We start from the raw sequence: 15239 nt of genomic DNA on the forward strand, positions 1-15239 counted from the left end.
GGACGTGACATAGCAATCCTGTTCCAATTATGTTTTTTTTCTTTTAAATGTACTGAACGGACTCTGTGGACCTCGTTTTTCTTCTGAAATGGAACAAACTTCCAAGGAGAGGTGATGGGTACTATAGAGAACAATGGGCTAATGAGGGACCTTTGTAAAATTTGGCTTGGAAACGGAATTCAAAGTCATGGCCCCCTTTTCATATGGGATATATTCTGCAACGCTCGACTACTCAAAATGTTGAAGACTGCTTGGGACTGTAAAACTGCATGCATTTTTAAAATACCATCCTCGCCTACATTCAATGTTATTAACCCAAGGTCAGAACTTTGAAATTCAGATTTTTGGATGCATTTGTTTTCATTTCACAATTTAAGGTCACAAGCATTAAAACTTTCAGTATGAAACTATTCAATAGCAAATACCAGATACTCGGTACCTGGTTTCCCGAATTTCAGCAACCAACTTGCTACATGAGTAGATATCCATCTAGCCATGTCACCTAGCCATCACTGTGAAATTTCAAAACTCTCTGGTCTTTTCTCAAAGACACAACTAAACAAAAAGTGAAGTCAAGAGATCCAAAGTATTTGAACTTGAAAGGAGTTAGAGTTTACAACCCCTATGGTGAAGGAGGTTGAGGGGCAAAGACATTTAAATAACTGGAAATGTTTCATTCTCTTAAAACGCTATCTCGGTTGTTAAAAAATAAACACAACAAACACTTCTCCATAATTTAACATCCTTTTACTGTATCTCTTAGCACAATGTTCCCACTCTTTTGAATTTCTGCCAGTCACTGTCTTTGGCTCCTTATCTTTTCTATTGAACTGAGAGAAACTTGTAATCTTCACTTTTCTCCAAGAAAATGAATATTGCACGATGGTTGTGTTTCCTCTGTATGGAGGATAGGGAACAAGGAGTCAGCAGTAAATACTTCTAATTAAAGCTTTACTCTGACATATAGGAAGCAGCCCTTTCCTGACTGTGTATCCAGAGTCATTTTTATCCAGACAAGGTTGTAACCAAAATCTCATCAAGAACCTAATACAGATGTCTACTCCCTACCTGAATCAGAGATGGTATTTTGGGTTTGGACATTTTAGATCCGGGCACTGTTGGACTGTGTTTGGAAGGCAAAAACTAAAATGATAAAATATTAATAATATGAATGTACAACATTCCTTTTTGTTTCAGTTTTGTGTTTTTAGTTCTAGAATGTCTCTTTCAAACAAAACAGATTAGTCAGGAATTAGTTCATGGAAACATAATTTAACTACTTCTTACTACCGGGAACTAACACAGGACACCAACCCAATTCAGAATCTTAACAGTTAATTCTGTCAGGGGTGACTCCTATATTCTCACCGACACGTCTGGTCAGCTGCCATATGGCTTCTACTGTTTCTTTCCTCTTTCTTTTGTCCAGATCACTTTTCCCTGGGAGAAGTTGTCACCACCGAAATGTTGCTACTTTTGCCATCTCTACTGGGCATCATTATTTTTTCAAACAAGATCTGCCATCCAATATTTATTTTCTTTTACTGTATATCAGCTTGTCTTTGAATCTTTACATCTTCTCTTTGAGCTTTTATTTCAAAGAGGAAACAGTTCCTCTCATTTTACAGAGAATGTACAGTCAAAAATTTAATCTATTTCATGAAGAATTTCCTCTTGTTTTCTCCTATTTCCTATGTCTCTCATCGTTGTTGTTTTTCTTTGCTTCTTGTTATATATGTTTTTTTTTTTGACATGTTTGCTTATAAGTCCCATTATCAATGTTTCTAGTATTCTGACTGTGACATTTAGGGATTTTATTACAGGAACACCTATTGACTGGCAAAGAGCTAGTCCAGTAGAAAGCTTGGATATAGAGCTTTTGTCTCAGAATACTTCCTCATTAACTTTACTTGGCAATGTGGAGTAAAGATTTCTCAATGTAAGCAGATAGATGGATGCATGGCATATAGTAAAGCCAAGAATGCTACAAGTCCTTCTGGGAGAGATTTAGTGTTTACTTCCTTTTAGAAACTTTGGAAATTGTTCTCATGTACAATCACTCCTTTATCCTGCCTCACTAATAGTCTGCTTGTTGCAAAATGCTTCTCTGAATGAATAAATGAACAATGGTCCCTTGAGGATGGCAGTTTGATATATTCTTCACAGATACGGTTCTCTATTGTATTTCTCCTAATCTTTCAGTATTTATCTTGTCATTTTCTAACCTAAAGAGGCACCATGTTTGTACCCCCGCCCCCAGTGTGGAAACTTTTAAACCTCATGTATTGCAAATTTAAAACAAAACTTAAAAAGAACATGGAGCCACAGCAGCTTAAAGTAAAGGGGAAATGTTATTTGCCAAGATTTTTACCATTTTGACCATCTTCTATGGTTTAGGTTTTTCCATTAGCTACATGAGACGTTGCTAGGTCCTGTGTTCACATAGTCCATCAATAAGCATATTGAGTAACCTGAAACAAAACCTGAAACTTTGAATTCTAATTCAAATAAGAATCACTAACATGTACAGAGTTTACTGCATGCCAGGCACCCAGCAAGTGCTTTAGGGGAGTTATCTTAATTTAATTCCCACAACAATTTTACAAATGGATATAATATGGAAAACTAAAGTAAATGTCTAAGCCAGTAAGTGGTGAAGAACATGATTCCAGCTCAAGCAGTTTGATTACAGAGAAGTACCACATGGACCATTATAATATGGTACCTTAAGATGTTAAAAATAAGGACATTGGCCTCGTGCTAAGTAACAAATTTTCTAACAATACCTTGCATAGACCTGCAAGTTTTCCATACCTATAGTCAACTTTTCCTGGTTTATTTAGAGGCCTTTGTTTATGCTTACATTCCTTTATTAAATCATTTGTAAAGCATTATTTTAGACACACATCAACTAGCTTAATACCTATATTCAGGAGTAAATGTAACCATTAGATAATCTTTACCCAGTGCACATATTTTTACATCAAGAAAAGTATAGGCAGATAATACCAAAAAAAAAAAAAAGTCCTTTCTGTGTCTAACATTTCAGTTTTGCCTCGTTAGTGTAGCCAGGGAATCACATACCTGAGTACATTTGGGCTCAGAATACTGTTTTAGTTAAATACCAGCAGTGTCCAACATTCACTTAAGACTAACTATGTGGAAAATGATGTATGAGGTATTATGAGAGAAGGAACTGTACTATGACTTGCCTTGTCATGCTCATATTCAGTCAAGAAAGACAGGCACATAGACAGACACAATACTACCTCATGTGATGTAGCCCTGTGACTCTTAAGTGTACTCGATGCCAGGAAGGTTCAGTCATGAAGGAAAGGATTTGTGCTATCTGGGCGTTGGTTCAGGGAAAGATTTTTAGGGGGGGGTGAATTTTGAGTTGGGCTAGGAGGAAGAATAGGAGTTTTAAAAGCACAGGGGTGCCTGGGTGGCTCAGTCGGTTAAGCATCTGACTTGGGCTCAGGTCATGATCTTGTGGTTCATGAGTTCAAGACCCACATCAGCTCTGTGCTGATGTTTTGGAGCCTGGAGCTTGCTTTGGATTCTGTGTCTCCCTTTCTCTCTGCCCCTCCCCTGATAGCGCATTCTCTCTCTCTCTCTGTCTTTTTTCCCTCTCTCTCTCTCTCTCTCTCACACACACACACACACACACACACACACAAATAAATAAAAACATTTAAAAAAAACACAAAAGGAAAGTATTCTGAGTCCCCTTATGAAACACGTTATTATATGAATTAGAATCACCTATTAGAAAATATGCCTTTAAACATAGCTATGTTGAGAAAAAGTTAGGTAAAACACAATTAAAAAATTGATTTATTAATTTTATAAAACCTCTGTATTATTGTACCTGGTTGAACATTACTAGGTTTTCTTTTATTTTGATAAAACAATTGTTAAGTAGGAACCAATGTATAACTGTTCAGAGCACTATTCTAGAATCAGAGGGAGATGGCTTTACTTAAATCTTGGCTCTGTTACTTAAGTAGTAGTTGGGTGAGGCTATATAAATTGATTAATTTCTTTGAGTCTCTGTTTCTTCCATCATAAAAATTGGAGAATAATACTTGTCCTAGTGCATTGCTTTGTACATGCTTTGACATGATTTTGGTTCTCAAAATATATAAATTAATTATATTATTAATTGTTGATATATTAATTGGGTTATAGTTATATATAGTTATATTATATATTATATATAATATGTGAATATATATTTAATTAGCTTACTAACTACCTAGCAGATTTTTAGAATCCTCAAAATAGGGAAATATCTCACATCTTTCTAACCTCACTATACATAACAAAATTGTCAAAAAGTATTTGGTGTAAGAATAAACGAGTGCATAAATGAATAGAAGGCATGAAGGAGGGAGTGAATTTGGCAGTGCTTGAATTCTTCCAGTTATCTCCTTCAAAAAAGGAAAGCTGCCCTTCGAGTATTTCTGTATAGTAAAATCAAAAATTTATTTTGGGGGCATTACATTTTTCTGTGCTGTAGCGGTGTGATATTATTCTGATACTATGAAAACATTTGGCCAAATGATCAGAACTACACAGATCCTGCCCTGCCCTGTCTGTTCTCTTTTGGATCTCCCTGAAATTTTACTATACTTGACTTGAATATACATAGAAATTAGAAGAATATTTTTCTTTAAAACTTTATATGGATTTAAAATGAGAAGGCAGTGAATGAAAATGAAAGGTGACATTTTGGGACAAAATTAGGCAACATTCTAAAGTGGCATATATTGGGGTGCCTGGGTGGCTCAGTCGAGCATCTGGCTCTTGATTTTGGCTCAGAGCATAATCCCAGGGTTGTGGGATCGAGCCCTGCATTAGGGTCATGTTGAGCACAGAGCCTGCTTGAGATTCTCTCTCTCTTTCTTCTTCTGCTCCTCTCCCCCACTAGCAGTGTTCTTTCTGTAAAATAAAAATAAAAATAAAAAATATATAAATAAATAAAGTGGCATATATATAAAAAAAAACATAATCTGTATTAGGACATTGAATCTGACAAAAGTCCCCCCACACACACACTCAAGGAAAAAGTGGAAAATTGCTTGTAGGGAACATAGCTGATACCTGGAAAGGCTCTTCTATAAATAGTCCTAAAACATAATTTTACAGTGTTTCCCAAGAAGCATTGAAATATTTGGATTAAGGTGTATAACTTTAGTGGAGAGTTTACGTTTATATTGTGTGTTTTGCTGTTATATATTATCTCTTTTTTAACCTTAGTGGTTCCCCCAACTCCAGGCACAAGCACGCGTGCGTGTGCGCCCGCGTGCGCACGCACACACACGCGCACACGCACGCGCGCACACACACACACACACACACATATCCCTTTCTCATTCCTATTGAAAGGAATGTAAGATAAGACTGATTCTATAAGCACCAGCGAGGAAGATAATGGGGAGAATATTGGCAGGAATGATAGGGCATAAGATTGATACTGAATATAAAGCTGCTTTCAAGAGGAAGATTAGAGCAGCTGTGGATTCCTTTAAGAAGAAAGTAACTAAAAGAATTAAAGATGTAAGAAAGTTAACGAAGTTAAAAGAGTGCAGAAATTGGTTAAAGAGACTATTCACAGAGGGGGTACTGAGTTTAGAATTGAAGGAAATAAGTGCAGATTTAGGTGACTGTGGAAAAGTATTATGTTATAATGGGGGTAAATGTGGAGCCCTGGAAGAAAGGGCCAAGACTTGGAATTTATCTATAAATCAGGCCCGAAAACAAACTTGCCAAAATGAGAGCAGAAAAACAGACCATTAGCATTAAGCTTTGCCTGTGGAATTCAGTGAGTAAACCAGGCCTATAAAATTAACTTATTTGTATGAAGCATACACTGTAAAATTAAAAGTGCTTTAGCTGAATATATTTTGCCACCTAAAGAGTACATGATATGCTGATGACACTTCCAAACCTGGATAACGTGTAAGAGTATGTGACTGTGCTGCCTTTGAAGCAATAGTGAATGAGTTCTTACCAAGGGTCAGTATCCTTCTACATGCTTTATATGTATTCTTGCATTTTCTCCCGCTTACAAACCCATGTCTCAGGCGCTATTATTTCCCCATTTTGCAGATAAAAATGGAATAACCAAGTTAAACATCCTAGCTATTTAGCTAAAGAGCTGATCTGATTCCAGGCTTCAGTTACCACCAGCACAATGACTTTAAAGGGCTACCTCTCGAAGACAGCACAGCTCTCCTTTCATTTTTGTGGAATAAGAGACTGATCTTTGTACATTAATAAGGGTATCTACTTGTGCATGTGCGCAAATGAATGTGAACTCAAGACTTTTCTCTATTTTTTTTTTAATCTAAAAGGAAGGCCATGACCCAATTACCCAGTGCCCAAAGCCAGAGAAGTAGCAGTCTTTGTAGATACCCTCCCTCTCAAATTTTTACATTCGATACATTACCAAATCTGATCAACATCACTGTAGATCTGAATCCACCCACTTCTGTTTCCACAGCCTCAAGAGACTTTTTTCTCACTAAGACTTCTGCAATAGCTTTTCTGTTTGTCTTTATTTTTTTTCACCTAATTCTTTCTCACTCAGCCCAATATATTCTCCACTTTGCACACAAAAATCTTTTCAAAATGTTGATTTGATCATATATCTCTCCATGTAAAAATCTTTAAATAACTTCCCATTGCTTGTGATATCAGAACCAAATTCCCTAACGTTGGTTAGGTTAAGCAATCTTAAATTTTTTTTTTAATGTTTTTATTTATTTTGGGGACAGAGAGAGACACAGCATGAATGGGGGAGGGGCAGAGAGAGAGGGAGACACAGAATCGGAAGCAGGCTCCAGGCTCCGAGCCATCAGCCCAGAGCCCGACGCGGGGCTCGAACTCACGGACCGCGAGATCGTGACCTGGCTGAAGTCGGACGCTTAACCGACTGCGCCACCCAGGCGCCCCTAGGTTAAGCAATCTTAGCAAAGATCCCTCCAACTTTCAATGACTTAAAGCTGAAGTTTGTCCTTCTTCAATGTGACAATTGAGGATAGGGGCTCCGGGTTGGTAAAGGATCTTACGCAAGCAATCATTTAGGGTCCTAGACCAAGAGTAGTACAACGGCCTCTATCACAGAGCTTCCAAAGTCACCCTGCTGTTACCATTGGAGCCCAGAGGATGGGAGGTGAGCATGTGGAGGAAGTGCACCCATTGACTTAAAATCCTGTCTGAGATATAGGGACATCACTTCTACTTGCATGCCATCAGAGAGAGATGTATCTTGTGGCTACCGTTAATGGAAAGGATAATGACAAGTGCAGTTTCTGGTTGGGCAGCTCCATGCTCTTAGTCTGGGAAGGAGAACAGATTGTGGCACCCTCTGGCCCACCTTTCCCCCAGTTTCATTCTCTACCATCATCCACGTTGCACTCTCTACTCCAGACACAACTTCGTATTTGCACATGAGCACATTATCTGTCCCTAATTTTCTCCTGCTCATCCTGCAGGTGTCAGTCAGGTCATATATTACTTTCTCAGAGAAATCATTTCTCAACTGGAGATTAGGTTACGTTCCCCCCATACATCACATGACTCATGATCCTTCCTCTACCAGCACTTATCACCATCTTAAGTTTTTTTCATCTTATATGTGGTTGCTTATTTAATATATTTATATGGCACATGGATAGTAAGAGTGTGGTAAGAAACAGAAAAATGTGGTCCTTGATCTGAAAGGTTTTATTTTGTAGTTTGGGAAAAACACAAAAAGTCTTTGAATATAAGACACTTGAAGAAAAAAAAAATGTTGCAGACTGGCATACGATTAAATGATGAATGAGAATTATTGACAAAGTGTTATATAATCTCAGGTCAGCTGAGTGAGGGCTGCTGTATGGGTGGAAAATTTCCTGGAGGAAGTAAGGAATGGAGCTAGACCTTCACCTGTCATGCAAGAACAGTGCCCAGACATTTTGAATAAATGCGAGTCTTTGAAGATACTAGTTGGAGATACTCTCTGGAGCCTGAGCTAGTCTGCTATTTTCCAGTAAGTTCTTAGGGGTCAGTAGAGTCCTTAGGGAACATCCTTTACCCTCCTGTGACCTCTGCTAGGAAGCAGCTCAAAGTTTGGACTAGAGACAGGAAACACCAATTGTTCTGGCCTGTGCCCAAGTAATTGGATGCAGGATGGTTGGCATTCTGTGCTGTGTAGCTCAGAGGCCCACCCTCTTGGCCTTCGTGAGATATAAAATCTCCACAGTTTAGTGGATTTGTTATAGCTTGGCCAAAGTCTGCAGCTCAAAGGAGCTTACATCAACATAAAAATGTCTGAAGTTTTTCAGACTCTGGAGGAAGATTTGTGGCAAGTAAAATTGCTGGAGAGTGAGAAAAAATGCAACACACAGATGGTGAAAACACAGATGTGCTCATATGAGTAAGTATACACCCAAAGAATAAAAAAATAAATAAATAAAGCTCTCACTCCATCAAACCAAGATTTAGAAAATAGATCACTAATTTTCCTTTCTCATAAAGGCTAATTGTGATGGAACTTGGTTGCTCACAATAGACCTATCCCCATGACTCCCCTCCATCTCTCCTGGCAGAACCCAACTCCCAGTTTAGAGGCTGAAAAATGTCAGGCACAGACCCCGGGGAAAGCTTACAGGAATGATATGCCATGTGACCAATGCTGACCACACAATTAGCCTTTATGAGAAAGGAAAATTAGTTATCTATTTTCTAAATCTTGGCTTGATGGAGTGAGATCTTTATTTCTTAGTAACAAAAACAGAGACCCTGGAAGGGATCATCTCTTTGTCCTTCACTAGAGAGGTCATGTGCCTCATGGAACTATCAACGCTATATTGAAATCATGATGGGGGATGATGCAAACATGCTGACAATGGCAGGGAATTCAGATGAAAAAATGATAATGGCATCAGTGTGCCAGACCTACATCACTATGCTGTCCAGCCCTATCTGGAACTCTGTTAATGTGAGGTCACAAATGTTTATTATGATACGTATCATTTTCACTTGGGGGTCCTCGTACCAGTAGCCCAAAGCATCATATTTGGTTATCTAGTGCATAAAATTTAGTTAGATAAAGATAAAAGGTAGCATAATAACAAATGTAAAGCTTATAAACTTGATTTACAGAAACATCTATTTCACATTGTGTTTGCTTGTACACTAAGTTAAATCTATCCAATATCCAACCATCAGAGGCTGACAGATTGCAATTATGGTTTTCTTCAACGATCTGAGCAACTGAAGTAAATATTCAAAAACTGTGTTGAATTTCAGTTTGCAGCATTTCAAGATTGATTGACCAGTTTTCCTTATGAAATGCATTAAAATATCCTTTTCAGTTTTCTAGACATTTAGTTGATATGTCATATGCACTCTTCACATTGAATGTAGAAATTTGGCCTCCGTAGAGCTGGCAAGAAAGTGTTCCACCTACAAAATCTGTCAGTAATGCTGCAGTGACCCAAGTAGTCATCTGCCATCTTTATTAAAAAATTATCATTCATATTCTTTATGCAATTTGAAAAGGAATCAAAATTACAAATGCCAAATCAGGTACAGGGTCTTGTAAGGGCCAAAGTGAGGCAAACTAAAGTTTCAGCTGTTAATATTAGCTTCAGGGTATGTCTAACTCGGATAAGTTTTGAATGAAAAAAAAAATCAAAACTGTCAATCTAGTTCTTTAGATATTGATATCAAAATTCACATATTAGATTCCAGTCCCCCCCAAACAGAATAAACATCATTAACCTCAAAACCTGATCTGCAGGAAAAGGCTATTAGGTGAAACAGACTCAAGGCAATCTTTCTTCTTTTTCTAAAACTCTGTGCCCCATAATTTTTCTTTCTACAATGTCTTCTGTCTGAAGTAGAGTCATAAAATCTGCTCCCAACAGAGGAGAAAAATGAGGCCATAATGGTATGATCTGTGCTTCCTGCCAAGGTCGCCACTTCTGCGATGGAGGCGCTTTGTACCCTGTTGGTTATTGGATTACAGCCTCTGTTCCTGTCCGCATCCACCAGGGAACCCAGTGTCCTGCCTTTATTTCGTGACCTTTCTGTTTACACTATTTCCCCCTCCATGCTATGTTTTCCTCTGAGCTATCAAATACTTCTAATTCCTATCCGCAGCCTCTGTACTTCCTGCCAACTCCCAGAGGTAGCCAGGACACTCCTCACTTCTTTGGCTCTGAACGCCGTACTTCCTGCTCAGCATTTAACTGTTTATATGTGTGCATAGGGAGAGAGATAGAGATCTCTGTATCTCTATATCTTTCTCTCTGTATATTATATGCAATTTCTGTGTAACTACATAGGCTGTCTCTTCTAACATTGAGAAGCTTTGAAACCATGAAACGATTATCCTTTCTCTTAATTACAGAAGCCACCTCATTCTTCTCTCTCTCTCTCTCTCTCTTTTTTTTTTTTTAAATGCAACATCTTTTAATTCATCTAGAGCTAGCCTTGGTAGCTGTATTCCTCCAACATGATTCATTTCAGAGTGGAAAGTTTTCAGGAAGCCCGGGTTTTACCTTCATATAGATTTAAACCTTACATTTTATTCATTTGGAATGGACTTTTACAAAATGAGGAGTTACTAATCTATTAGGCTGAAGGTGGTTCAAACAACTATGTTTTTTTCTGTTTGGTCCCCTAGAATCCCATGTATTTGTCACACTGTGTGTGAATTGCCGTTTTCTCACCTGTCATCCCACTAGAGTAGGTTCTTAGGACAGGACCAGGATCTGTGTACCTTACTTAGTACATGCTTAGTGCCTGGCCCAGGGGCTATAACATAGTCAATTCTTGATAATTCCTTGTGTTAGGAATAAAAAAAATTACCTAGTTAAAATTTTTTTCTTAATTTTTAGAGCAATTCATATTATAGAGAAACTCTAAAAATATAGAAAATTTAAATCTGTATAATCAAAACTGTTATTTCTTCCATATATGATATCTGAAGCCATAAATATATTTTTAAACATGAGTTTAAATATTTTCTTTCATTTACTATCTAAAATGTGGGAAATGCCGATGGCTCACTTTTACTAAGTTTTATTATCTTGGCTACTTTGTAAGTAAAATGCCAATTTATTTATTATGTCAGAGAGGTGGCAATTAATTTATGATTTAAATTTTCTTCTTTACATTTCTTTCTACACTTCCCCAATGCCTCTGCTCTTTTCTTTCTTCTCCCTTTAATTTTTATTACTAATATCACAGCATTGAAATAAAAGATAGGCATTTCTTCTTTCCAGCAAGTATCACTTGATGCATATTTAATTATTAAATTCAGTTCTAAGTAAAAAAGAGAATAGAGGCAAATAATGAATCTTTACTGTTTTTACATACACATCCATCATGAATGTCATTAAGGTAATTGATAAGCAGAGTAAGATAGTACGTTCCACACATGCCTTCTAAGACAGAGAGGAAGTGGGAAGTTTAAACACACTTGGCTTCAAATCCAGCTCTGACATTTTTTAGCTGGATGATGTGATGTTCAGCAGTTACTGCTTTGAACTTTAGTTTCCCCATTAGGAAAACGGACTATGTGAAGACCTCAGTTGGTGGCTGAGAGGGCTAATGGTATTAAAATATATAAAGTGCCTAAGACATAGTCGATGGTATTTTGTTATTAATTCCCTACTCTTCATTGCATGGAGTTTCGTTGTTTCTTTTTAAGTCAGACAGACAACTGACTGTAAATACTAGAACTTGATTTTAACATCAAAAAGGAAGCTATATTTAAATAATCTGTTTCAAATGGTTTGTTTGCCTATGACTAACATAGGATACTAAGACTGTTCACAACTTCGTGTTTTTGTGGAAAAGTTTGGTATTTTACAGATAAAAAGTGAAACATACATGTTCTTGTGTGCATTAAGGTATTATTTCTATTTACAAAGGAAGTTGTAAAACTGAGGAAAAGACTTAGGGAAAGCCAAAGGGAGAAATGCACTTCTACTTGCATTGGGTAGATGGTACGGGAATAGCCAAATCTAAGCGTAATCAGAACAGGCAGCGTCCGATACAGTATCTTTGAAGTTCTAGACAACTCGGATATTTTAGGAGAATTTTTGCTCACACTATTGCTTTAAATTTGAGCACGGATAATTGCGTTTTTACTTATGATATTTCAGTTCCATGAGTGTGGCAGGAACTATGGCCTGACTGTTCCAAAGCCATTTGAAACCTCTTTCTTACGTTCTGTTACTATGGAAGCTCCAAAGCTAGAGTTCAAATAGTCCTGTTCCCACACTCACTTCCAGTTAGGAATGACTGTGTGAACCAGTTCTACACAAAAAGATGAGTTTGAGGGGCGCCTGGGTGGCTCAGCCGGTTAAACATCTGACTTAGGCTTAGTTCATGATCTCACAGTTCCCAAGTTTAAGCCTCGCATTGGGCTCTGTGCTGACAGCTCAGAGCCTGGAGCCTGCTTCAGATTCTGTGTCTCCCTCTCTCTCTTTCCCTCCCCCATTCTCTCTCTCTGTCTCTTCAAAAAATAAATAAATATTAAAAAAAATTTTTAAGTTAAAAAAAAAAAAGATTAGTTTGAAGTCACTGTGCTTACCTGCCAAGAAACTTTTAAAAAGGGACATTTATAAACTGAGCTATCGTTTGGCTTTTCCTTACCCGTATTTCTTCCTGCTTCCACCTGGAAAGCAGATGCGAGCTTGCTGAGGCAGCTGTCACAACTTAGAGACAACATCTGTAAGCACCTACCTGTACATGCTGAGAATAACTGAAGGAAAAAAAAAGGTGAAAGTTCCTTGGAGCACTGAACTACTAAGCCCTGACTTCTGGCTGTCTGAAATAAGTAACCCTTATTTGTCTAAGTCCCTGAATAGACTTTTGGTTGCTTAAATCTGAATTCATTCCTAAATAATACAAGCTTCTACTTGAACACAGAAGACAAAAAGTGATTTAAAGACTATTTTTCTCAGTTTTCTCAAGGAAGGTGCATAACTAGCACATTCTAGAGACATTGAAGTGAATACATAATGGATAATTAGGTCATTAGGACATAAATGGATGATTAAGGCATTAGGACAGACTTCTCCTCCAGATCTAGTTGAGAAAGACTGCACAGAACACTTCTTACATGAGATATCATCTGCAGACCAACAGCATAAGCATCATCTGATAACTTATTTGAAATATAGGGTCTCAGAATTCTTCCTCTCCACCAATTCGGAATATCCATTTTAATCATGATCCCCATGTGACTCATATGTATGTTCAAGTTTTAAAACTGTTGTATAAATTGTGACCTCTTTGGAATGAAAAGACCACTCTTTAAAAAAAATTATTTTTATCTTTTATATCTCTAATTCCTAGTATAGTATCTAAATAGAATATAATAAGGTCAGCCAAATATTTGACGAATGACACATAATACTGGCTCAGTGTCAATCGTTAAATTTTATTATAGATTTGGTTATCAGAAATCTAACCATTTTTTGCAAAGTAGAACTTATGGCTATGAGGAAATGAGTAATGGGACAAACATGATGTAAAACAGGAAAACTGGTTGAAAATTTACAAAGCTTAAGATGAAAAAAAAAAACAATAGGCTCTAGTTTTGCACTGAAATTAAAAGTTTTAAAGAATATAGGCACCTCTAAGGGAAAAAGTTAAAGGTAGAATATTGAGGAGCAAGCCATGGAGAGATGTCCTTGCCAACATTCATTATTTTTCCTTGAACCATCTTGATTTAGCTAATCTAGTCAGTGGTTCTCCTATTTGGAAGGATGATGAATCACTTCACTCTGAGGAAAGCTAGGAATTCTGTGCCAGGAAAATACATTTATGCGCACACACAGACACACACACACAAACACGCTTCATACAGTTTTAAGAAGTGCACAGAATATTCTGAAGTCTATCCATCAAAGGTACAGTGGACTTTAGATACACAGCCCTTCATGGAGTTTGAATTTTCTACATAACCAATTAGGTAGAATGATCTATTAAATCTAGAAAAGGCTTAGAAAAATAGCTTGAGACTACCTCCTCACATATCCTAAATTTTAAATTAGTTCTCAGTTTAACTTTTGACTAAATGGAAGCATGATCCTTCTACTAGATTCTGCCAGCTTTTTTCTGCAGGCCTATTGTCACTAAATGAATAAGCCAAGATTGTGTAATAAATGCTTGTAGATAACACTTACTTGTTGGACCAAGGAACACTTAGACTCTGGCACAAATGAAGTGTAATCATCTTAAAAACTTATACAAGGATATGTTAGGGACTTACTTTTATTATTATAAGGATTTTAATGTTTGTGAGTATTATGGGTTGAATTGTGTCCCTCTCAAAATATATTAAAGTCACAAACCCTAGTTAGTACCCAGAAGGTGACCTTATCTGGAAATAGAAATAGGGTTGATGTAGATGTAGGTGCACTTGAGTGGAGTGGACCCTTAATCTTGTATGACTGGTGTCCTTATAAGAATTACAGAAGCTATAAGAGGGGAGAACATAACATGACTACAGGGCCGGAGATTTCAATCAGCTGCAAATAGCTGCAAGCTAAGGAATGCCTGGGGCTACCAGAATTTGGAAGATAAGGAAGGATCCTCTTCCCTAGGTTTAGGAGGGAGCTTGGCCCTGGTAATACCTTAGTTTCTGACTTCCAGCCTCCAGAACTAGGAGAGAGTAAATTTGTTGTTTCAAGCCATTCAAGTTTTGAAAATTTCTTATAGAAGCGCTAGGATACTATTAGAGTGGGAAAACCAAATGCTAAGTTATAAAAATCTATTTCAAAATGTCTGTCATGGTTATTAAGGAAAGAATGTATGTAGCAAGTATCCATTGATCTTCACTATGTGTAAGACACTTTGCCATTTAGGATATCAAAATAAATAAGCAATAGACTCTATGCTTTTTTTTTTTTTTAAATCAATCATAAGCATGCTGGCTGTTCCTTTAAAAATCCTTGGAAGTATATTTCTTTCTGGAGTTTAAATAAGGTCGAAACTACTCTTTCATATATGCACATGTGAGTGCATACTTACCTTCATTGTAGTAAACTTAGATAAATATAGTCTATTTTTATTTAAAAGTTACTTAGCCAATGTGGGTCTCAGTTATTTCATCAATAGAATGGACATTAAATATTAAATGTAAAAATTTTCTCTGAGTTTTTTTTTTTTAAGTTTACCTATTTATTTTGAGAGAGAGTAAGAGAATCCCAAGCAGGGATTCA

At 37.1% G+C, this 15239-nt stretch overlaps 1 long non-coding RNA gene across 2 annotated transcripts in view; it reads right to left on the reverse strand.

The window, feature by feature from the left end:
* LOC124520721 (uncharacterized) overlaps positions 1-15239 on the reverse strand; it is a 57208-nt gene that overhangs the window by 16021 nt on the left and 25948 nt on the right. The window contains exon 3 of one of the 2 annotated variants that reach the window (XR_006964385.1): positions 4905-4944. The exons of the other annotated variant lie outside the window; for it this stretch is intronic. This is a non-coding gene — a long non-coding RNA (uncharacterized LOC124520721). Of the gene's footprint in view, positions 1-4904; positions 4945-15239 lie in introns of those variants that run through there. 2 annotated transcript variants of the gene reach the window in all.

Source organism: Lynx rufus, unplaced genomic scaffold, assembly GCF_022079265.1.
Source record: "Lynx rufus isolate CCGP_SWC_20201006 ecotype Redwood Valley unplaced genomic scaffold, mLynRuf1.p SCAF_3, whole genome shotgun sequence".
Classification (NCBI taxonomy): domain Eukaryota; kingdom Metazoa; phylum Chordata; class Mammalia; order Carnivora; family Felidae; genus Lynx; species Lynx rufus.